Source organism: Lampris incognitus, chromosome 19 (assembly GCF_029633865.1).
Source record: "Lampris incognitus isolate fLamInc1 chromosome 19, fLamInc1.hap2, whole genome shotgun sequence".
Classification (NCBI taxonomy): Eukaryota; Metazoa; Chordata; class Actinopteri; order Lampriformes; family Lampridae; genus Lampris; species Lampris incognitus.
Genome location: NC_079229.1, coordinates 339,115 through 363,196, shown reverse-complemented (window position 1 = coordinate 363,196; position 24,082 = coordinate 339,115). Strand labels below are relative to the sequence as shown.

General features: G+C 44.8%; 1 protein-coding gene and 2 long non-coding RNA genes across 3 annotated transcripts in view; 1 reads left to right on the top strand and 2 right to left on the bottom strand.

Moving 5' to 3' along the window:
- Positions 1-406: 406 nt before the first annotated feature.
- LOC130129519 (uncharacterized) lies at positions 407-10,784 on the bottom strand. The gene is made up of 3 exons (XR_008812071.1): positions 10,704-10,784; positions 925-1,003; positions 407-500 (listed from the first exon to the last, which is right to left on the bottom strand). It is a non-coding gene; the product is annotated as an uncharacterized LOC130129519 (long non-coding RNA).
- Positions 10,785-11,038: 254 nt separating this feature from the next.
- LOC130129518 (uncharacterized) lies at positions 11,039-15,559 on the bottom strand. The gene is made up of 3 exons (XR_008812070.1): positions 15,459-15,559; positions 14,240-14,397; positions 11,039-11,123 (listed from the first exon to the last, which is right to left on the bottom strand). It is a non-coding gene; the product is annotated as an uncharacterized LOC130129518 (long non-coding RNA).
- A 433-nt stretch (positions 15,560-15,992) lies between these two features.
- LOC130129985 (STEAP family member 1B-like) overlaps positions 15,993-24,082 on the top strand; it is a 73,605-nt gene continuing 65,515 nt past the window's right edge. The window contains exon 1 of the mRNA XM_056299706.1: positions 15,993-16,145. The gene's annotated coding sequence lies outside the window, so the exon portion shown is untranslated. The remainder of the gene's footprint in view (positions 16,146-24,082) is intronic.

Here is a 24,082-nt window from a genome sequence, read left to right as displayed (position 1 = left end):
TAGAATTTATACAAAAAACATGCCATTTTACAATATGATAAAAGGGGAGTCTAATCACAAAACTAAACCATAATTCTGGAGACTTTGTCTTTTTTTTCTTTTTCTCAGCTTTCAGTTTGTTTTTGAGTATACTCAGTGTTAAGAAAATCTTTCATGTAGGCCTAAGGTTGCAGGTCAAAGGCTGATAGAGGCCTTTGGAAGCACCCCATCACCTCCACCCACTCTCACATTCATCACTGGATATGATCTAATTCAGCAGACATGCTTAAAAGAAACTCTTTTTCTTTCGGCTTATTCCCCATTTAAAAGAAACAATATAACATATAATATAAAAGAAACTGCTGAGAAGAAACAATATTCTTAAAAAGATCCCATGTGGACACAGCAGTCCTCTGGTGTATAGCTAGGTTAGTAGACGGTGCAGTTGGCGGAGGAGCGCTGGGTACACATGAAGTCACTGGTAACCTCTTTGTAACCTCTGACCTGGGTGAGCCCACTTCCTGTTCACAGAGGAAAACAGAAGCAGGGATAAGACTCTTTCTCAATGTTAAACCTTCAGACAGAGATCCATGCAAGTATGCTTTGGTTTTCCTCATTTAAAGTCGGTGGACTTGTAGTCTCCTTGGCCTCTGATGACACCATATGGAAGTTATTCTTCACCTGAGAGCACAGTTTATCTTTCCTTCAACTGTACATGTGCACAAATTCTACTGTCTTTCACCATGCATGTGCATGACATTCAAACTAAGTCGTAAAAAAAACCTGAATTCAAAGCCACTCATCCCACCACCTAAAGCCCACTTTAATGGGTTTGTCTAGTGTCTTCGGCTGGCCACTGAGTAAATGAACATCTGTCCTTGAAAACCAAAAAGGCTGGTTGGGATATGTGAATGTGAGTATTTCTATACTATGGTTGGACTTTACCTTCGACAAGGTTGTATAGGTTGCAGTAGTTGGTGCCATGGTCTTTAATAACGTACCAGGACTCAGAGATTGACATGGCCTGCAGAAAGAGAGATGTTACACCTATAATGGGCACTGAATGGGAAGAAGAAGTCACAAAGAGAGAGAACAAGAAACAAGGAGACAGAAAAGTATGATAGGGAAAGAGAAGAGATACCACAGCAGGTGGTAATTCAACAGAGAATGAGAATGAGAGGAGAGGAGAGACATGGTGAGAGGAGAACAAGTGATGTGGAGAAAGAAATTAAGATGGTTAGAAGGATTTATTGAGAGAGATGCGTGATACAGAGTGAGCGAGAGAGGAAGAATGAGCAGAAGGGCATCATTGAGAGGGTTTGAGGGAATTTCTCTCTTGATACAGAATTCAGAACTAATGTCAAAATGTCAAAAGCTGGCAGAGAATTGGCCCATTTCCATTGTTGAGAACCATTGTTCCCAATCAGGTCCTCAGGTACCACCAGTACTGCTGTTTTTTTCCCTACTCTACCAGGTAGTTGCAGTCACCTGTTGTTCCAACTATGTCAGCCTCCAATCGGGGAAGATTTGGGATGTGCTATTTCACTTCAGGGTTAACATTAGGTTAAGCTAGGGGTGTGCAGTAACACCTGTACATTTGGCATGTGCAGTAAAACATGCTGACTCGGGTTAGTGCAATACACAGAGTATTTATCTAGTGTAATAGATATTACACTTGTTTTTACACTTACACATACATTATCTATATGTTGATTATGCTGCAAATGTGTGTCTATTTGTATTTTGACTATTTGTATAGATTTTATTTTTTCTATTTTGTACCGCTGGGGAGTTGCCCTTAATTTCATTGTACAGCTGTGCAACGACAAATAAAGGCATTCATTCACGCATTAAGGTTAGGTTAAGATCAGGATTGAGGTTAGGGTTAAGGGTCAAAGGCCAATTCATACTTTCCAGGTCTGCGTGTCCGCGAGGGTCTGCTTTGGTCCACGTGACATAAATTTCGTCATCCACCCATGTCCACGTAGACCCCTATGCGGATGTTGTGGCAGTTATTTAATTCCACACTGACAGAAATGAGGAATGAGACAAAAATCTCTGACAGTATTGTCGCACGATTTTAATATATGTTCATGAACAGACGCACCCAAGCCCAGGTGCTTCAATGCACTCTGATCAATACAGTACAGTCTCTCTTATAGGGCAGTTGTCTGTTCTTACCCGCCTTATCTCATGTCTTCCAGCTCTTGTCTTCCAGCATCCTCCAAGGCCACTTCTCCAATTAGTGTGTACACACTTGCTACACATATCAGTGAGTCTCCCATACAGCCAACAACAAACAATAGGCCCTTATTTGTGCACCTTGAGAAAACACTTTATCAGACTACCTTGGCATTGAAAGCCTGTCGAGAAATCGCGCAAATGCATGGGGGAGATGAAAATGCCTGCCGCCAACTTGGAAATATCTGCGAGACCGATATCTCTTGGTTGTTATGGGGGTTAGCGATGCTATGGTGCATTATCGCCTCCAACTGGAATGGAGTGTGGATCAAGAAATGCGCATGCTTGGAACGCCTGACCGACGCAGACCCTCAATTGAACCTTCCTAAGCACCCCACCCCCCTTGTCGCTCTGTGGTCCAATAACAGTTGAGCAACTTGGTACTCGGCAGAACCTCAGTCAACTTTCCCCTTTCCTATTTATGTGCTAGGCTCGTCTATGTTGAAAAGAAAACCAAGTTTTGAAGGTGGTTAAATTATGTGTCTGGGGGGCCTGTAAAAGCGACACTCAATAACCTGACCATGTGGAAGGCATTTTGTTTATTCCATTCCCCAAACCGAAAACAAATTTTTGTCTTATGTAATGTTGTCCTGGCAAAATTCACAACCTGGCTCTCTCCATCTGGCTACCTACTCATCCCCCGTGTAATTGGCTCAATGATTCCTCCCTCTCCACCTCAAGCTGATGTGTGGTGAGCGTTCTGGCGCAAAATGGCTGCCCTGCATCACCCAGGTGGGTGCTACACATTGGTGGTGGTTGAGGTGAATTTCCCCCCTTCAACGCTTTGGGTGTCTCGATAAAGAGCTATATACAGTGCTGCTTGAAAGTATGTGAACCCCTTGAGCAGTTTAGATTTTTCTGTTGTTTTACCATGATTTTCTTATTCCATCATCACCAGTTTTTATGTATGAAATGTCAGATATATGTTTATCAGTTGCATGTACTTGTTTAGTGGGACTTGTTTAAGTAGCCCAAAAACTACATGAAACATGGAATTAGTGTATGTGCAAAAGTAAGTGAACCCCCAGCTGCATTGGTTAAGTCAAGCAGGTAACAGACTCGGGTGAAACACATTTGGGTGCTTAATTAATCATTTAAGCAGACCAATGAAATGAGACATCCTTGGGAAAGGGTTTGGCCTGCACTAATTAAAAGAGAGAGGAAACCAACCAAACCACTGTGGTCCCATACAAATCAACAATGCCGAGAGCAAAGGTGATATCCGAGGACATGAAGAAGAGGGTAGTGACAGCCCATCAGTCTGGGGAGGGCTACAAGACCATCTCCAAAAGATTCCAGCTCCATCCATCCACTGTAAGACAAATAATTTACAAATGGAGGGCCTTCAACATGACAGCAACTCTGCCTAGAAGTGGACGCCCATCAAAACTATCACCCAGAAGCACCAGAAAAATAATAAATCAGGTAAAGGCCAACCCACACATCACCTCTAGAGAGTTGCAGACCTCTCTGGTAGCATCTGGGACAAATGTGCATGCGTCTACAATCAGACGGAAATTGAATAGCCATGACATTCATGGGAGGGTTGCTAGAAGGAAGCCTCTGCTCTCAAAAAAGAACAAAGCTGCCCATTTCAACTTTGCCAGAGAGCACTTGGACAAACCAGAGACCTTCTGGAAGTACATTCTCTGAACAGACGAGTCCAAAATAGAATTATTTGGTCACAATCAAAACCAACATGTTTGGAGAAAAGCCAACACCGCATATGAAGAAAAGAACCTCCTCCCAACAGTGAAGCATGGTGGTGGAAATGTGAAGGTCTGGGGCTGCTTTTCTGCTTCTGGACCTGGACAACTCTATATTATCCAAGGAACCATGAATTCTCCGGCATATCAACAAATTCTTGACCAGAATCTCCTGCCATCAGTCAGGGAGTTGAAGCTGGGGCGAAAATGGATTATGCAACAAGACAATGACCCAAAGCATTCCAGCAAAACTACAAAGGAATGGCTTCAGAGAAAGAGGATTCGTACTCTGGATTGGCCCAGTCAAAGTCCGGATCTTAATCCAATTGAAATGTTGTGGTGAGACCTGAAGAAGTTGGTATATACCAGATGTCCCTCCAACCTCTCTCAACTGGCTGAGTTCTGCAAGGAGGAGTGGGCAAAAATCCCCATAAGCAGATGCAAGAGACTGGTTAGTGGTTACAGAAGACGTTTGGTTGAAGTGATGGCTGCAAAAGGAGGAGCCACAAGCTACTAATACAAGGGTTCACATACTTTTGCACATGTTAAGTTTTCAGTTTTTGTGAAATAAACCACCTTTGTTGAATTAAATAATGAAAATATATCTCTTTTTGTGTATGTGTGTCCATTATTTGGAAGGTGTGCTTTACAAATTGGGATTTGGATGTATGTGTAATAAGCTTATTTTAATGTTTTTTACAAAAACAGTGACCATGTCTGGAGGGTTCACAAACTTTCAAGCAGCACTGTAAATGAAATCCATTATCATTAAAGAGGGGATTAGGCTGTGCGGTAAACCTCACCATCAGCTGAACATCAACACCATCACTAAGGACAACTATGTTCGTTCAAAGCTAACATTACTATGTAAAGTCACATTACATTGGTGTCACAATCTTGACGGACACATTACATAGTCACATTTTAAGCTTGAAAGTGTTAGCAAAACGCTAGCTAACTAGGTAGCTATCATATAGCTACATAAAGAGGAGTTAGCCCAATGTCAGATCACGAGCATCAGCCAGGTTCGCTTCCTTCCTATTTCTGTGGTAACGTTAAAGAGATTTGGAAAAGGACAGATAGTTTGGTTGCTGACATATTCTGAAGATGACATGAAACATTATCCTTGGCCAGAAAAGATCAAGGCTAATGTTTCTTTGTTTATAGTATCTCTGCAAGGCTACGTGCTGCCCAGAAGTAACTTTTGGTATTATTCATTTGGCTCTACAGGCACTCCCCGGATTACGAACGAGTTCTGTTTTTGAGTCTGTTCATAAAACCGAATTTGTATGTAAGTCGGATCAGTCATGTACAGTTCACATCTAGCATCAATTAGTCACATGTTTGTCTTAGTATATAGTGTATATTGTAACAGTCGTACAGGCGGTCGCTCTGACTGTCAACAGCACTGCGCTGGGGAGGCACGGGGGCTCACGGGACTGTTAATGTTCGGATTGAAATTGTTATTTAAGTGTTCAAATGTTTGGTTCATGTTTGGATATGTTGTTGTTCGGATGTTCTACTCGGACTGGGTAGATGACCATTTTGTCGACTGACTGTAGGACCATGACTAACATTTGTGAGTCCAGGAATGAGATTGTTGCAGGAAGCCATGGTTGGGCAACTCTTTAGGAGGAGCAGGATAAAGGTGCACTTCTGCGGTCGTGCGGTGTATGGGACACAGGAAGAGCTGCCATTTGCAAATGCATCCTTGCCTCTTCCCTCTCCTTTCCCGTCAGTTTCGTTCGGTTCAGATGGGTTGTTAAAATTATATAGTGCTCTTGGGGTTGTGCGGTGTATGGGACACGAGAGATGAAAATGGGAGAGTTTCCATGCCGGCTCTTCACATTGGTGTCAGAAGTAGTATTGAGCGAAAGAAGACTGGAGCAGGACATCGAGCAGACCCTTTGGCGCTTGGAAAAGCTGGCGTGGCAAAAGACGGAGCCCACCAGAGATGGAGGTTTTCTAGCCCAACCTGATGGCTCCAGAGCAGCTTCCTGCCACCGTGGATCACCTTTTGGAGCGCCAGAGAATGCACGCTGTCTGCTGCTGCCGATCGCCTCCTAGTGAGCTGCAGAGATACAGCGCCTAGAACACCAGCCAAGCTGCCCAAGTACAATGAGACGATACTGCTAGAGCCATACCTCTCTCAAATGCAATTGGCGGCATGGCATAACGGGTGGAGTAACGAGGACACTGTCATCTACCTGGCTCTGGCATTATAGGGAAATGCCTTGCAGGTGCTGACACGATCATTGGATCAGCAGCCAACAGGTGTGACATTTTTCTGTCGGCCTGCAATCAGCCAGTATGAGTGGCACCTGCGCACTGGTTGGCCTGAGATTGGGTGCACCTGTGCTGGGGACTATTTGACTGGGTTCTTTGCAGACATACATCGTCGAGTCTTGGAGAAGCCTAGCGCCGGTCTGCGGAAACCCGTGTCTCCTGAACCCTCGTCTGCCTCCACTGTGTGAGAGTGTTTCCTGTGTTTAGTATTATGTTTATTCTCGTTTGCATTTTTGACTGCCCTGTTCGGCAGTGGGTTTTTTTGTTTGTTTATTGTGTGATTTAGTACTACCAGCTGCCTCTGCCTCTTCTCTGCGATTGGGTCCAAACACACGACGTTACAGGTGCTCTTTGATCTAGCCTCAGCGGGACCTCCAAGCACTGACCGTGGCGCTGGAGAGGCAATACGGCGACGACGCTTCACTAACAAGAGCAGGGAGCAGATAGCCAGCCGCTGCCACCAAGAGAGAGAGAGCCTGGGTGTCTTTGCCACATACATTTAACTACATGCCCAGCATGGTTACCCGCAGTTGGACGCACCTGTCAAAGAGGAGCTGGCCCTAAACGCTTTCTTGCGGGGGCTCACGCCAGAACGTCTGTGCCAACTCGTTAGCCTCGCCATGCCCCTCCTCGATGGAGTTCTCAGCGAAGCTGAACGGGCCGAGGTAGTACTGTTCACGTGACCTCCCCAGCAGAAAACCCTTGCCTTCCGACCGAACGTCAGGGGGGCCGACCACGAGGAGGAGGCGGCCGGGCGAGGGAGTGGCCTGGTTGAGGTGAGTCTCCCCCCCCCCCCCCCCTTCAATGTGAAACGCTTTGAGTGTCTAGAAAAGCACTATATAAACATAATGATTATTATTGTTGTTGTTGGGGAAAGCCATTGTTGGGCAACTATTGGGGAGGGGCAGAACAAAGGTGCACTCCTGCCTGCCCTTCATCTCCTCACATAAGTTTTTTTTTATTACATGATGATGCTGGTCGCGTGGCTTGGGTCCTGGACTGCTCCGTTGGCATGTGGACACTGCTTGGCATCCTGTGCATCATGGTCTTCATAAATTTTATGTTCATTATAATTCTGTTATCCTCTTTCAATGTTGTATTATGTAAATTGCGTGAACACAACATCCATTGCACGCTGTCCGTCTTGGGAGAGAAATCCTCCTCTGTTGCTCTCCCTGAGGTTTCTTCCTAGTTTTTCTCCCTGTTAAATGTTTTTTTAAGGGAGTTGTTCCTTATCCGACGAGAGGGTCTAAGGACAGGATGTTGTGTTGCTGTTAAGCCCACTGAGGAAAATTTGTGATATTGGGCTATACAAATAAAATTGATTTGATTTGACCTTGGACAGGTCAATTTTAGTATTAATGTCACTGCGTGGGAATCAGCGTGATGGGTAGGTGTAAAGTACACTTATTAACCAAAACATTAAAACCATCCATCCACTACCCAAACCGCTTATCCTGCTCTCAGGGTCACGGGGATGCTGGAGTCTATCCCGGCAGTCATCGGGCAGCAGGCGGGGAGACACTCTGGACAGGCCGCCAGGCCATCATACATTAAAACCAAATGCCTAATATTTTGTAGGTCCCCTTCATGCTGCCAAAACGGCTCTGACACATCGCGGTATGGACTCCACAAGACCTCTGAAGGTGTTCTCTGGTATCTGGCACCAAGATGTTGGCAGCAGATCCTTTAAGTCCTGTAAATTGTGAGGTGGGCCACCATTGATTGGACTTGTTTTTTTTCCAGCACATCCCACAGATACTTGATCGGATTGATATCTGAGGCATCACACTGCCTCTGCTTGCTTGTCTTCTTACCATAATGCATACTGGTGCCATCTCTTCCTGAGCTAAACGACACACATGGACCCAGCCATCCACATGATGTAAAAGAGAACGTGATTCATCAGACCAGACCATCCTCTTACACTGCTCCATGGTCCAATTCTGACAGTCACGTGCCCATTGTAGGCACTTTCAATGGTGGACATGGGTCATAATGGCCACTCTGACCAGTCTGCAGCTACACAGTCCCATTCGCAGCAAGCTGTGATGCACTGTGTGTTTTGACACCTGTCTATCTCAGCCAGCATTAACATTTTCAGCAATTTGAGCTACATTAGCTCTTCTGTGGGATTGGACTAGACGGGCTAGTCTTCACTCCCCATGTGCATCACTAAGCCTTGAGCAACCATGCCCTGTTGCCAATTTACCAGTTGTCCTTCCTTGGACCACTTTCAATAGGTACTGACCATTGCATATCAGGAATACACCACAAGACCTTTTTGAGATGTGCTGACTCAATCATCTAGCCATCACAATTTGGCTCTTGTCAAAGTCAGTCAGATCCTTATGCTTGCCCTTTTTTCCTGCTTCCAACACATCAACTCCAAGAACTGACTGTTCACTTGCTGCCTAATATAACATTGACGGTTGCCATTGTAATGAGATAATCAATTTTATTCACTTACCTGTCAGTGGTTTTAATGTTTTGGCTGGTCAGTATATGTCCGAGCTTTAAGGTCCTCAACCTCATCATATCCAGTTGCCCCACCACATGCTCTCATGACCCGGTCCCCTCCCCTCTTTTTCAGTCTATAGCACCTGACCTCCGTCCCTTTCTAATCCACCTCATCAACACCTTCCTCCATGCAGGATGCTTTCCATCTGCCTTCAAGACTGCTAGAGCCACTCCCCTTCTCAAGAAACCATCATTTAACCCCTCTCATGTCAAAACCTACAAACCGGTTTCTCTTCTACCCTTTCTATCCAAAACTCTCGAACGTGCTGTCTTTAACCAACTTTCTTTGAACCTCCCCCAGAACAATCTCCTGGAACCCAACCAGTCTGGGTTAAGGGGGGTCATTTGACAGAGACGGCCCTCCTTGCAGTGACAGAATCGCTGCACTCTGCGAGAGCAAACTCTTTTTCCTCTGTCCTGATACTCCTGGACCTGTTAGCTGTGATCGACACAGTGAACCACCAGATCCTCCTCTCTACCCTCGAGGGGCTGGGTGTCACAGGCTCCGCACTCTCAATGTTTTCATCCTACCTGATGGGTCGCTCCTACCAGGTGATATGGAGGGGATCTGTGTCAGAGCATCACAGACTGACTGACTACAGGCATTCCACAGGGTTCGGTTATGGGTCCTCTCCTTTTCTCCCTGTACACGACATCCCTGGGTTCTGTTATTGGCTCACATGACTTCTCTTACCATGTTATGCCGATGACACCCAGCTGATCTTGTCCTCCCCTCCCTCTGACACACAAGTAGAGACACACATTGCTGCATGCTTGACTGACATCTTGGCGACACACCACCTGAAGCTCAATCTGGACAAGACAGAGCTGATGTTCCTCTCTGGGAAAGGTTGCCCACACCGAGACCTGGCCATCATCATTGACAACACCGTGGTGACGCCAGCTCGGACTGTGAGGAATCTGGGTGTGATCCTGGATGACCAACTGTTGTTTGCTGCAAATTGCATCGGTTGCTTGCTCCTGCAGATTTCTCCTCTATAACACCAGGAGGATTCGCCCATTCCTCACCGACGAGACGGCACAGGTGCTCATCCAGGTTCTGGTCATCTCCGGGCTGGACTACGGCAACTCCTTCCTTGCTGGTGCCCTGGCGTCGGCCATCAGACCTCTGGAGCTTGTTCAGAAAGCTGCAGATCGTCTAGTGTTCAACCGCCCTAAGTTCTCCCACACAACTCCCCTTCTCATGTCCCCACACTGACTCCCAGTAGCTGCTCGCATCCAATTTAAGACTCTGGTGCTACTCTACAGGGCAGTGAAAGGAACAGCTTATTCCTATCTCCAGGCCATGGTCAAGCCCTACACCCCCGCCTGACCACTTCGCTCTGCTGCCTCGGGACGCCTGGTTGCCCCGTCGCTCAGAGGCCCCTGCTGTCAATTGACCCGGTCACAGCTCTTTTCTGTCCTGGCCCCACTGTGGTGGAATGAACTCCCCACTGATGTCAGGACAGTGGAGTCGCTGCCCATCAGTTGAAAACTAACCTCTTCAAGAACTGCTACCCTGTTAGTTGCTCTTAGCACTTATTATGTTCACTCATTTAAAAAAAAAACTTTCTTGCGCTTTTACATTAGCACTGGTTTTGCTCTTAGATGCTTGTTTAGAGAAAAGATGCACTTATGACCTCTGATGACTAGTAGTTCTCCTGATTTCCTATGGTAAATGTACTTAGTCGCTTTGGATAAAAGCATCGGCTAAATGACTGTAATGTACTATAATGGTTAGGGCCACGGTTGGGGTGGGGGTTAAGGTCAAAAACAATAGTTAGAAATGTTTAAGGTGGCGTCATCCGGGTGAAATTGCCTACAAATACGGAGTCCTGGGAGGGTTTAGACCTGGAACAACAGGTGAAGGTTTTGTTGCACATGGTAGAATAGAAAACCAGCAGCGGATCATATTGTGAACCACTAATTCAGAACAACTGGACACTTGAAGGGGGAATTTTGCAAACCTACCGAGACATGGCAGCAGGTAAAAAACTGATATGCGACCAGCTGAAAGATGACGTCCTCCACGTGTCCCGTAACAGGACCGGTGTGTTTGGCTGCTATGAAATGGGCATTGAAAGACTCAAGCTGTGGAACCAAGTTTGTACAAACACATATGGAGTCAAGTTTAGCTTGTGGGCTTGACACATAGTGCACAACACTTGCACAGACGCATACACACTCAAATACAATACAGAGATGAAGGAATATGCATGCAAAAAAAAAAACAAAAAAAACGTTAGAAACTGTTTTTGGCTGAAATGCATGCGAACACACACCTGGTAAAGGCACTTTTGTCCTCCCTTGTAGCAATTTGCCGAGGTTCTCCATTTTTTTATTTGTCCAACTAAGGCGTCGGAGACTCTCTGACAAGTCACCCCAAAGTACCTGGCAGGGACAACGCATAACACCCTTTAAATTCATTGCAAAGTACCTCGGAGACTTGGAAACACTTTTCACTCGTATCATCGTATCATCTTCGTCACCATCATCAGATTGTGGACGCAAACGCCGTGGCAGGTGAAAGGTTGCCATCTGCTGGACAAAGGTCATAATTGTAATTTTCAACCCTTGCGTAATGTTAAAAGTTCACACAGAGTAAAGCCGCTCCATGTATTTAATACTCGACTCAAAGAAAAAAACATTTATTCAAATTATGGTTTAGTCATTTCCTTCAATGCACTAACCTGTCTGTTGGCTTCCGGGTCAAAATGAGCCATAACGGTGTTAAACAGCAGAGAAAAGTCTCTAAATGATCTTTTTTCAACCTGAAATGTGATGACTTTTCCTAGAGGGACCCCAATATTAGAATAAGTGAAAAGTTGTTTTTGTTCATATTTCAATTAAAGCTGCACACCACGAGGGCCCTGAGACATGTGTGGGTCATGTGTGACCCTATAAAAACGAGGGGTGTCCACTGATTAAATGTAGTCTTTCTGCACCGTGGCGAGGGAAAACCCAGATAGTCACACAGTTTGTGATGAATGGCAGGTTGTTTCTTCGTGCAAAATAGATTTGAGGTTTAAAATTCAATTAAATTGCTTTAATTTAGAGGTTTAATGAAGGCGGGTCATTAATGACCTTTAAGACAAGGGCAGCATACACAATGTGTGGGCAACACAAGAGTTAGCATCATTCTACTCATTAATGCCTGCTGGCTTTGCCAAGTTATCCATGTCTGATAATTTGCAGTCTCGTGACAGCTGAGGCAGTCAAAGGCCCACACGCTGGCATTGCTAACGTCATATAACACTGCCGAAGAACACAAAAAAATCCTGATCCAGCTTCCTGACAGGTGATGGACAGTGTTAGGAAGGGCATCCGCAGTTGTTAATCCAAGATGAGATATCCACCAGTGAACGATTGGCAACTAATCTCACAAAATGAATACGGAAATATGAATATGGAAAATGGAGTGTAAATCATGTGCCAATAATACAAACTGCCGATGTGATCCGGTCCATCCTCGTGCCCTTCTAATTCTTGGTCCATCGGAACAGAAATTTCCATTCCCTAAAAACAGCATCATTGTTGTCTTACTGGCCATCAACATGATCATACTGTGGCTCTAACAAGATGATATTAACAAGATGATGTCAACAAGATGATATCAACAAGACGATATTAAAAAGATGATATCAACAAGATGATATTAACAAGATGATGTCAACAAGAGGATATAAGAGGATATAACAAGAGGATATAACAAGATGATATTAACAAGATGATGTCAACAAGATGATATTAACAAGATGATGTCAACAAGATGATATCAACAAGACGATATTAAAAAGATGATATCAACAAGACGATATTAAAAAGATGATATCAACAAGATGATATCAACAAGATATCAACAAGAGGATATAACAAGATGAAATTAACTAGAGGATATTAACAAGATATCAACAAGAGGATATAACAAGATGATATTAACAAGATGATATCAACAAGAGGATATAACAAGATGATATTAACAAGATGATATAACAAGATGATATCAACAAGAGGATATAACAAGATGATATTAACAAGATGATATAACAATATGATGTCAACAAGAGGATATAACAAGATGATATCAACAAGAGGATATAACAAGATGATATTAACAAGATGATATAACAAGATGATATCAACAAGAGGATATAACAAGATGATATTAACAAGATGATATCAACAAGAGGATATAACAAGATGATATTAACAAGATGATATAACAAGAGGCTATAACAAGATGATATCAACAAGATGATATTAACTAGAGGATATAACAAGATGATATTAACAAGATGATATAACAAGAGGCTATAACAAGATGATATCAACAAGATGATATTAACTAGAGGCTATAACAAGATGATATAACAAGATGATATTAACTAGAGGCTATAACAAGAGGATATTAACAAGGTGACGGCATGTGGTTTGCAGCTATGCCCGCAGATGGGAACAGGCCTGTTATCCATGCTCCAGTGTTGGCCACAAGTGCAGCTTTGCAGTAGTGGTACTTTATTTGAGTATTTCCATTTACTTGTTCACCATTAGACTCAATGCAGGCCTTCTACTTTCTCTTTACTCCACACCACACCAAGTTATTAGCAGATCCAAACGGAACCTGCAGCATCGTTTTGTGTTTTCTGTGACTGTTTTTTTATTAAAACCTGTGGAGTTCTACGCAATGGATCTTCTTTTTTTTGTTGCTTCTTATTTTATATAAGTGACATTTTATAACATAAAAAACTGTATTTCAGAAATTCTGGCCACTCAGAGTTTGTTATTGCACTTCAGTATTTGTGAAAATTGAGATGGGAGGCACAATAGCCATGATGTTCACAGTTTTTATCATCATTTTTATTTCAAAAACCCTCTCTAATGTGTAAATACAATCAGTATACTATGAATTCTTTAAATATGGTAAAAGTACCTTCAACAGTACAAACTGGGATATTAATAGCGCAGACATTTGTTTCATTTAAGCTGTTAAGAGATACAACTCTGTGTGTGTGTGTGTGTGTGGGGGGGGGTTCCTCCCTTTCTCATCGTTCTCCTGGAGCAACAGAGAAAATGTTAAATTCAAGTGACACGTGGTGCTCTACTTCCTAATTCTGCAGAATTTCTGCAGAGTTCTTTGCAGTGTTGAGTGTGTGCAGACCCCATGTTGGCCCGGTTGTGATTCACTCTGGTGAAAATGTTAGAAAACCGATTGTGATCACTTTTTTAACACTATTTCAGACTGGCTGATGGTTGTGGAGAGCACTGAAAGCAAGCATAAGCAGGCCCCGGGTCGCTGTAGGAGAGTTGAGAGGGTCTTATGTGCCTAACATCCAATAACTCATACTTGTGCACATTTTTAGTTGCTTGCAAATATCTTTCATTAGGTTGTATATACAAATGCTGTACTTTGTTAAAACTAGACATAGCCTACGTAGGGCAGGAGAACAGACCACACAGTAGCAAGACTCCTTCATAAACCAACAACTGATGGCAAAACACTGACTCACCATTCCACTTTACACTGGGCATGAAAAGGTCCACCGCAGCCCGGATCAAAGGTGCTGAAAGCCAAGGCAAGGGCCAAAAACCAGCCTGGATGCATGGTGCGTCAGAGTTGGTCTGGCTTCAACAGCTACTCTGCAAACATCTCACTTGTGAGTCAAACCTGCGGAGAGAAAAGAGGGGAGGATAATCATAGGATAATCATGTGCTTTTCCAAAAAGGAAACAGCTTAAATTCAATTTACTCCAGAAGAGAGACGCCTTCTCAGGCGGGCCGAGAGCAAAGCTGGTTTATGTAGAGGCTTGTATCATGCCGCCGCCCTCATCCCGGTGACACTTCTTCATCTCAAAGAATTACCTTGGAGACAAGATGAAATGGTACTTTTTATGCTTTTTGTATGCGTTTCCTGCTTCTGACTGAGCTCTCTATTGACACATGTATTCAGCGGGGTCAGTAGTAAATGGCAAGAGCCAGAGTACCATTGAACTCAGCAAATATTTGTTCCCCTATATCCATTTACATTATCTGGAGAGAAGACAGTAACAACCACAGCCTGTAACCCGGTCATCACATCTGCACACGAGGTTGAGACCAGCTGCACACTGCCATGCATACTACTGCATACCGCCATGATCAACGCTGAGTCAACCTGCAGAAATGTTTTATGTAAAGTTTATGAATGTCTTATAACCTGCTCTGTTCATATTTTACTGAGTTGTTCACGTGCTCCTTGTGCAGTGGGGATATCATATCAGAGCTGGAATAACTTTTAATTTTCATTTAATAGAAAAAAAAGTTTTAGCTCTATTTGTGGGTCTGGATTTCTCCAAAATGTTCTCGAATTCACTGAATGACAAGTCAGGCTTCTATTTCCTGACATTCCACCGATGTTAGATGTTGCTTTGTTGTAATACAATCATCATTCACTGGTGAGATTTACGTCAGAATAGCCAGTACACATAGAGTGCATGTTACTGTTCCAAGTGTAGAAGAATGTTGTGCATCGGAGACGTGTTGTCTTGTGTTAGATCCAGTAGAATAAACACCCGAGCTTATACTTTATGGTTTTCTTGGTTATTTTCAGCCAAATATCAAACTGTATTACTCACATCACTTGTATCTTGCTTCCTAAAAGGTTGCAAAAGAGGCCAAGAAGCCAGGCTGTGCAGGAAGTGACCCAACGTTTAAGACAGGCAGATTTTAGGCTCAGTTCAGTCTACTTACTTGTTAACAAAAGCCAACTTATTCAAATATTTCCTTTGTAGATTGAGAAAAAAATTAGAAGTAGCACACATTTAACGCAGATCTGGGTTATGCGAGTTTTCAGACGAGGTCTTATTATTTATTTTTGTGTGTGCATGTGTTTCAATTTTTTGAGCAGCAGAGGGCGCTACGGATGAGGCTTAAAAGGTCTGAAGACTTGAATGGGTCGGAGGAGCAAATACCCATCGCAAAATGAAACAAGGACACATCCTTCAGCGTTGGTTTATTTCGTTTTGGGGGGAAAAACACGTTTCGAAAAACATTTCGCTTACAAACAGAGCGACCAATGGGTGTGAACGACATCTTACGTCTAGAAAAGACCGAGCAGACCAAGCGGAACCCACACGGCGCCGTACACACTCACACGTCACACGGCAGGCGAAGTGGGCGGGTCTTGCTTCACCGGGCTCTGTGATTGGTAGACGTTTCCCAGAGAGCATGTCCATAAGATGCTTGGGGCGGGCTCAGCGTTTTAACACGTTTGCAGAGCAGCAAGTGGGGTTTTCGGGGTAAGGACGACCGGAGACGGGTCAGCCCGGTGTCCCCTCCTGCCTACAACCTCGAGTTCTCTCACATGTGGGACACTCCGCCTTTCAAACCTCATACGTCGCATCGATATCTTTTAAAGACGATGACATAAGCCTCCCAGTAAGTCAAAGAATTATTGATAACCTAAAGCAAGTGAATGTTGGTTAGGCTTACTGTCCTACCGCTGGTTGGTGTGAGATATTGATGACTGACCCGCTCGCCGATCGATTAGCTGATTACTAGATGACGTGATTCTGAATGTTCTCATAGCGAGTAAAACGAAGAGTGGCTTTTTAACGAAAGTTTAATTTGTCATAACAAGCCGTCAGTAGAGCTGACGCGACCGATGACAAACTCACGTCCATCACATCACATGACAACGAAACTGGAACTGACACGAAATCAGTTGACAAACTCATCCGAATGTATTGTTAGAGGTGACACAAAGAATCTCATTCTGGAGAGACGCGTGTCATGTCAGCGCACGTGCCTGGTCAGGATACCTGTTATGGCCGAAGATGAACTCCGAGTTTCATCCGAGGGAACGAGGCAGAGTGAAGTGTGTGTTTAAAGAAGAGAGATTTGACATCAGTCCCTTTACTTTATGAAAATGCTAACTCTTAACTTTGATCAACTTTGATTAACTTTGACTCATTCAAGTACTGGGCTAATCCTGTGGCTTACATGTTAATGCGTGGGCATGAAACCCGTTAAGTTGTGTGAAATCTGTGCTCTCGACCTCTCCGCATTCCTTATCTTATTGTCATGAGTGTGGGAAGAGTCCAGGCTTGCCTACTGGCATCGACTCCACGCTACCCTGTAGTAACTCCTTCTGGAGGAGGGTTTATCGCGTGGCTTTTACTGTAGGTCACAGTAGATCCGTTTCAGGTGACTACGGGTTTAATCCTCCTGCTGCTGGACGTGGGAAGCTCATGGCGGGTTTCCCCATGGGAGCAATCAAGCCGTGATTAACAACAGGCCGTGCTTATCATGCTGCCAACCACTGGAAGATAGTAGCTGCTAGAAGGGCTTTGTCATGTCTCTCTGTCTCTACACACACACACACACACACACACACACACACACACACACACACACACACACATATATATATATATATGTGTGTGTGTTTGTGTGAGTATGTATATATATATATATAAACTTAGCACAAAAAGTAAGGAAATGTGTGTTTGGTAGATTATGTCTTTGGTGTAACGAGGCTTCTTGGCAATAAATCTTCTATCAGGCAGCTGACGGTCAGCACCTGGGGGACCAGAAGCTCCAAACAAGAGGCAATAGCAACAGCAAAATAAGCTGTTTGGCATTGGCAGAGAAGATTTGGCAAATGTTTCATGGGCGCAACCCACATACTCAGCTCTGCTGCTCATCCCACAAATGCATGTTCCTTACACATGTGGCGCCATTTAAAAGGGAAATAAACAGGCTTTCCAACGGTATAAGATTTATAGCTAAGAAGCATCGTTACAACAAAGAAATAATCTACCAAACACACATTTCCTTACTTTTTGTGCTAAGTGTGTGTATATATATATATATATATATAGTAACCATTGATATCCCATGGTAATGTTATAATTTCCATGATGTTATTTACCCAGATTGAAATAGTCTACACAAACCACAGTGACTGTACTCAGCTATGGCACATGTGGTCTGGTTCATGTCAAAAACACACACACACACACACACACACACACACACACACACACACACACACACACACACACTTTTCCTCAAGGCCGGAACAAAGGATGGATTATTGAACAGGCCCAGGGGCCACGGGTTCGCTGGGCATCCCACAACCAGACTCTTTGTGAAACCGCTGTTATTAAGGACTCAGTATTTCATGTCAATAACAGCCGGCGGTGACTGGATCTTTAGGCTGTACATATATTTGTTCATGTTAAAGATAGATTTGTCTGATCACACATGTGCTGTTGAGACAGGTGTGTTTTCTTATTGGGCTGTGGGCTCTAACTGAGTGTACCTGTGCTGTAAATCCTGTTACCGGTGCAGGTGAACTCTTTAGGCGCTGTGCTAAGTGGAGTGTATCTTTGCTGGGGATGGGGTGTCTAGTTGTCTGTACAAAGGGGCCCATTGTCTCATAATCCGTTCATTTCTATAACCATATATTCAACATTGGGTTGCACTAATTGTAATCCATCCACAGCAATCAATTAATTTCACCCATTTTTATGCATAGGCTATTGTAGTGAATTCGGGGGGCAGCTGGGAATCGCTGCAGCCGGGACGCGAACCCAGGTCTCCTGCACCATGGGCAACTACGATAATCAGTCAACTAAAGGGTCCGACCCATTAGGCAAGAGCTAGGGAGTCTAATTATCCATGGTCGTTACACTACCCCGCTCTTTCGGAAAGAGCGTACCAGCTCCCTCACACCTCTTGGCGCACGTGTTTCCGATGGCCTCACGGTCTCACCATCCCACTTCTGACACCAATATATTGAATTCAGGGGGGCAGCCAGAAACCGCCGCACCACGGGCGACTAGTTAACCAGTTGATTAAAGGGTCTGACCTGTTAGCCAAGGGCTAGCGAGTCTAGTTATCAGTGGTCGTTACACTATTCAAATGGATGGCTGATGGAAGCAATAATCATTACTTACAAGTATGAATGTTTGTAACTATTTCAAATGGTGGTCCGTGGCTGATTGCTGTGGAGTAGGGAAAAAATACAGTCATTAACCATAGTAATCACGGGAAAGATTTGATCATACCTGGATGTTGGATTTTTACTTTCTCACCTGGCTAGAATTCTGGGATTTGCTCTCCGTGTTGTAAGACCTGTGCTTGGGCCTCCTGAGCTTCCTGCATATGTTCCCTGACAACGTGCCTTTGAGCCATGGGCTGGTGCGTTTGCTCAACATGCTCAATGATTGACGTGCAGAGGTGGTTGTTGCTGTCATGCTTCTTCTGCTGTTTCTAGAATGATAAAAGTTAGTCTGGCATACAGGATCTGGAAAGGTTAAAACTCGAGTTTGAGGTACTTCCCTGATGGGAAACAAACCACATAGGGTTCAAGCTGGTCCCATTTTTCCAGACTGTCTCAATTAAGCATAGTGGTCACTACAGTGGACAGCTATTCAAAGCAGTTTTCTTGTATATGCATGGATTTTAATGGTATAGTTTGCACATTGCCACCACAGTGGACGCTAGTGCGTCGTCCCATACACTGCCACCCACTGGCCAGCTACTGAAAGAGACATACAAATTTCTCAAACCCAAGATGGCCGACGGACGGCCAGAAATGCTGAGCAGCTCAGGAATATCTTGCCAGTCCTTCTGTAGTAGGAGACCCTTGCAGGTAAATAAAATTTGGTAACATCGAGTAACAACTAAAGACTGAAAAAAATTTGTTAAAATTTACAAGTATTAATTTTATGTTTGGAGGAAATTACGAATTGGACATCATGCATCACTGGCTATATTTCAACAACATTTTTTTTCTTTTGATTTTCCCCCTTTTTCTCCCCACTTGTATCCGGCCAATTACCCCACTCTTTCGAGCTGTCCCGGTCTCTGCTCTACCCCCTCTGCCGATCTGGGGAGGGCTGCAGACTACCACATGCCTCCTCTGATACATGTGGAGTCACCAGCCGCTTCTTTTCACCTGACAGTGAGGAGTTTCATCAGGGGGACGTAGTGCGTGGGAGAATCACGCTACCCCCCCCCCCCGAACAGGCGCCTCGACCGACCACAGGAGGCGCTAGTGCAGCGACCAGGACACATACCCACATCTGGTTTCCCACCTGCAGACACTGCCAACTGTGTCTGTAGGGACGCTCGATCAAGCCAGAGGTAACACAGGGATTTGAATGGCGATCCCCGTGTTGGTAGGTGACGGAATAGACTGCTACACTACCCGGACGCCCCTATTTCAACTACAATTCATACGATTACTGCAACTTTGTTGTTCTTGAGAAGACTTCATCTTCAGTAAGCTTTTGGCTCTAAATCAATTGATTTATGCTATTATAATGTAACTTGTAGTTTTTATAACAAAAACAATATTTTGTGCAGATTAGTTCCATTATGTGAGTACTAGTTAGTGTCTTTATATTTTGTAGAGCTCACGTGCAATGCGTGATAGAAAGACCTACAAGATAGTGGAGCAAATACCATCTGAGTCAAGTGAGGATGATGGCAGTGATGATGAATGGCTGACAGAAAAAGGATTAACAAATGCTAGCAGTAGTGACAGTGGAGCTGAGGGAGCTGAGGATGCTGAGGATGTGCCACCTGACAGAGCTCAAGGACAGAAAAAAGCAGAATTGTCTGGAGAACCAAAGCCACCAGTTTGAGGGAGACTTGCCTCCTTTTTTAGGAGAGTGAAAAGTAAATGTTGAGGGAACAGAAAAAATAGATTTCTTTTTACATCTATTTCCTGAAGATCTGAGAAACGAAATGGCGCACAATACAAACCTGTATGCACTCCAAAAAGGAAAAGATAATCTGGCCTTGACAAAAAAAAAAATGAAGAAATTTCTACCCAAGATCAAGACTGTACTGGTCATAAGAGGAAGGGCTTCGTCTTGATTTGATAGCAAATGTCATGCCAGTGAACAGATTGGAGCAGATTCTGAGATACAGTCACTTTGTTGATAATTACTCACAGGAGCCAGGAAATGCTGATAAGCTCTTCAAATTCAGACCAGTGTAAGATGCACTCGAGAAAACCTTCCATTTAGCAGTCGATCCTGTAGAATTCCTGTCGCTTGATGGGCAGATCATTCCCTTCAAGGGCCACTTGAAGAAGCATACTGCTGCCAATTTTCAAGACCAAGGGCAATGTGCAGAACTGTAGCAGCTACAGAGGTATAAAGTTGATCAACCACAGCATGAAGATATGGGAAAGAGTAATAGAAACCAGGTTAAGAGGAGAGGTGATGATCAGCGAGCAGCAGTATGGTTTCATGCCATGAAAGAGCACCACAGATGTGATGTTTGCTTTGAGAAGTTGATAGAGAAGTATAGAGAAGGTCAGAAGTGACACGGTCACTGGCCAGAGGATCAGCAGCCAACAGGTGACATTTCCCTATCGGCCTGAAATCAGACAGTATGAGTGGCACCTGCGTACTGTTTGGCCTGTAATTAGGGTCACCTGTCATGGTCTGTGATCTGGGCTCTCCATCTCCTGATTGGTGCTTTGGTTCACCTGCACCCAGTCTCTTTGATGGGCCGGTGATGGTGTGCACCTGTGCTGGGGACTATTTAACTGGGTGTTTTGCAGACATTCCCGGTCGAGTCTTGGAGAGGCTTCACGTTAGCCTGTGGAAGCGCTTAGACCCCAAACCCTCATCTACGTCCTCTGTGTGAGAGAGTGTCTGATCTGCCTCCTCTGTGTGAGAGAGTGTTTTTCCGTAGTTTAGTTTTGTATGTTTATTCTAATTTGCGTTATTGCCTGCCCTGTTGTGCAGTGGTCTTTTGTTATGTTGTGTTGTTCTGAAGTCCAGTAAAAGACTTGTTACTTTACCAACTGCCTCTGCCTCTTCTCTGCAATTGGGTCCAAACACACTGCGATACAGCAAGACTCGACCAGACATGCACCCAGCAGAGGGGTCGGCATACCGGAGACAACGTAGGCCGAGGCCGGTGTCTGGGGTGAATGGCCTCCAGCGAGGGGTTGTTCAGTGGGATAACCAGCAGCCTGCCTCCCGGTCTGCTGGCACTGAACCTGCTAGCCGCCATCCTGCCTACCGCCTGATAAACCGCCGATCGAGGGGTTGTGCCGAGCCGGCTCCAGCCCAGGATCCATTCTGGGGAACCCGCCTGGCCAAGGGAGGTCCCCGGAGTCTCCGCCAGTCCCATGTTCCTCGGCAGCCGGCTGACGTCTTGTCCGACTACCAGCCACCGGCCACACCGACTGACTCCGTCTACAGGTTCCTGTTCGGTCGGCCCCTTCTGCTGACCAATTGGGCTTGGCAGCCCAGCGTCCGCGAGCCTTGGCTGCCCAGTGTCCCCAGAGCGCCTCCAAAACCTGCTCCACGAGCGGCTGCTGCGCCGCCTCCGACGTCCGTCTGCCACACTGCCTCTGAGGTCCGTTTCCCCCGCGGCCCTCAGAGGTCCGTTTGCCCCGCGGCTGCCACGCTGCCCCCGAGTTCAGTTTGCCCCGCAGCTGTCCAACCGCCTCCGAAGTGGCCCTCCAGCCACGGCGGTACTATCGGCGTCATCCATCTGCCCATCCGCATCCTGGTCGCCCTCCCGATCGCAGCGAGCCCTTGGGCCGCCCGCCTAAGATCCCCGGCCCCGTTCGTCCCCCCCCCCCCCTCCCCTGGACCCATCTGTCCATCCGGCTGGGTCCTTTGGTTTTGGGACGTCTGGAATCCATCCCTGGGAGGGGGGTACTGACACGGTCACTGGCCAGAGGATCAGCAGCCAACAGGTGACATTTCCCTGTCGGCCTGCAGTCAGCCAGTATGAGTGGCACCTGCGTACTGGTTGGCTTGTGATTAGGGGCACCTGTCATGGTCTGTGGTCTGGACTCTCCGTCTCCTGTTTGGTGCTTTGGTTCACCTGCGACCAGTCTCCCCACCTGTGCTGGGGACTATTTCACTGGGTGCTTTGCAGACATTGGAGAGGCTTCACGTTAGTCTGGGGAAGCACTTGGACCCCGAACCCTCATCTGCCTCCTCTGTGTGAGTGTTTTTGCGTAGTTTAGTTTTGTATGTTTATTCTAGTTTGCATTATTGCCTGCCCTGTTTGGCAGTGGTCTTTTGTTAGTTTGTGTTGTTCTGAAGTCCAGTAAAAAACGTGCTACTTTACCAATTGCCTCTTCTGTGCAATTTGTCCAAACACACTGCGTTACAAGAAGGAGTTACATTGTGTCTTTGTGGACTTGGAGAAGGCATATGACAGGATGCCGAGAGAGGAGGTGTGGCATTGTATGAGGAAGTCGGGAGTGGCAGAGAAGTATGTAGGAGTGCTGCAGGACAATGACGTGTTGTCATGGTAAGCAAGCAAGTTTATTATATATATATATGTATGTATATATATATATATATATATACACACAAACACACACAAATAGGGACAATCATATACAAAATATAATTTAAGAGCACAAAGTACTTAAAATGTACTTGAAATGGTAATTAAAAAGAGTAATATAATTAAAAGACATGCAGGTGACTGGTGTGACAGAGGAAGAAGCAGAAGACAGGAAGATGTGGAAACGGATGATCCTCTGTGGCGACCCCTAACGGGAGCAGCCGAAAGTAGTAGTAGTAGTAGTAGTAATATAATTAAAAGACAGGTACTATAAAGAAAATGCCAAGTACAAAAAAAATGGAATAAAAACAAAGTCACTTCCCTGGCCGGAGTTAGTAGAGATCTACTACCAGAATTAAAGTGCAGGAGGAGTGAGGTGCAAGTTTTAATGCTCAGGCACAAGAAAAAGGAAACATTTTTAAGCTAGATTTAAAAAGTGACGTATAGGGCACATCTCCGATCTTCTGCACTCAAAAAACGAACCTTTTGGTATTGTAAAATTTCCTAGATTAACTGACATACTTTCTACATTGTAAAAATAAGAATCACTGAGTACTAGAATCTCTTAAGTACATCTTTACACAATTTAATCATGCGATAAATGTCCACTGTGGGAAGAGTAAGTTTTACTACAGAACTTCTCACACTGTTGACATGTTTATCATCACTGCACATAAACCTAAAAATACTAAGTAAGTTTTACTTAATCTAAACATACAGCACATTTGAATCAACCAAGCCCGCACGATTTTAACCGTCGGACTCCAGTCCGAGCGTCAAGAGGACACGTGACTGCAGGTGCTTCTGCCGCGTCATATCCGGGCTTCACGGAGGAGCTTCGTGGCTGAATATCTTCATGTGGACCGTAAGTTATTGCCTCTCTACATTTGTGGTAATATGTGGGTCTGTGTGTGAGAGAGCTGTGTTCACATGGCTCATGGGGACTGCAGATGCTTCTGCGCTTCATATCGGGGGTTTCTACAACACCTCTGTGCTAATGCTAGGAAGCTACAACACCTCTGCTAATGCTA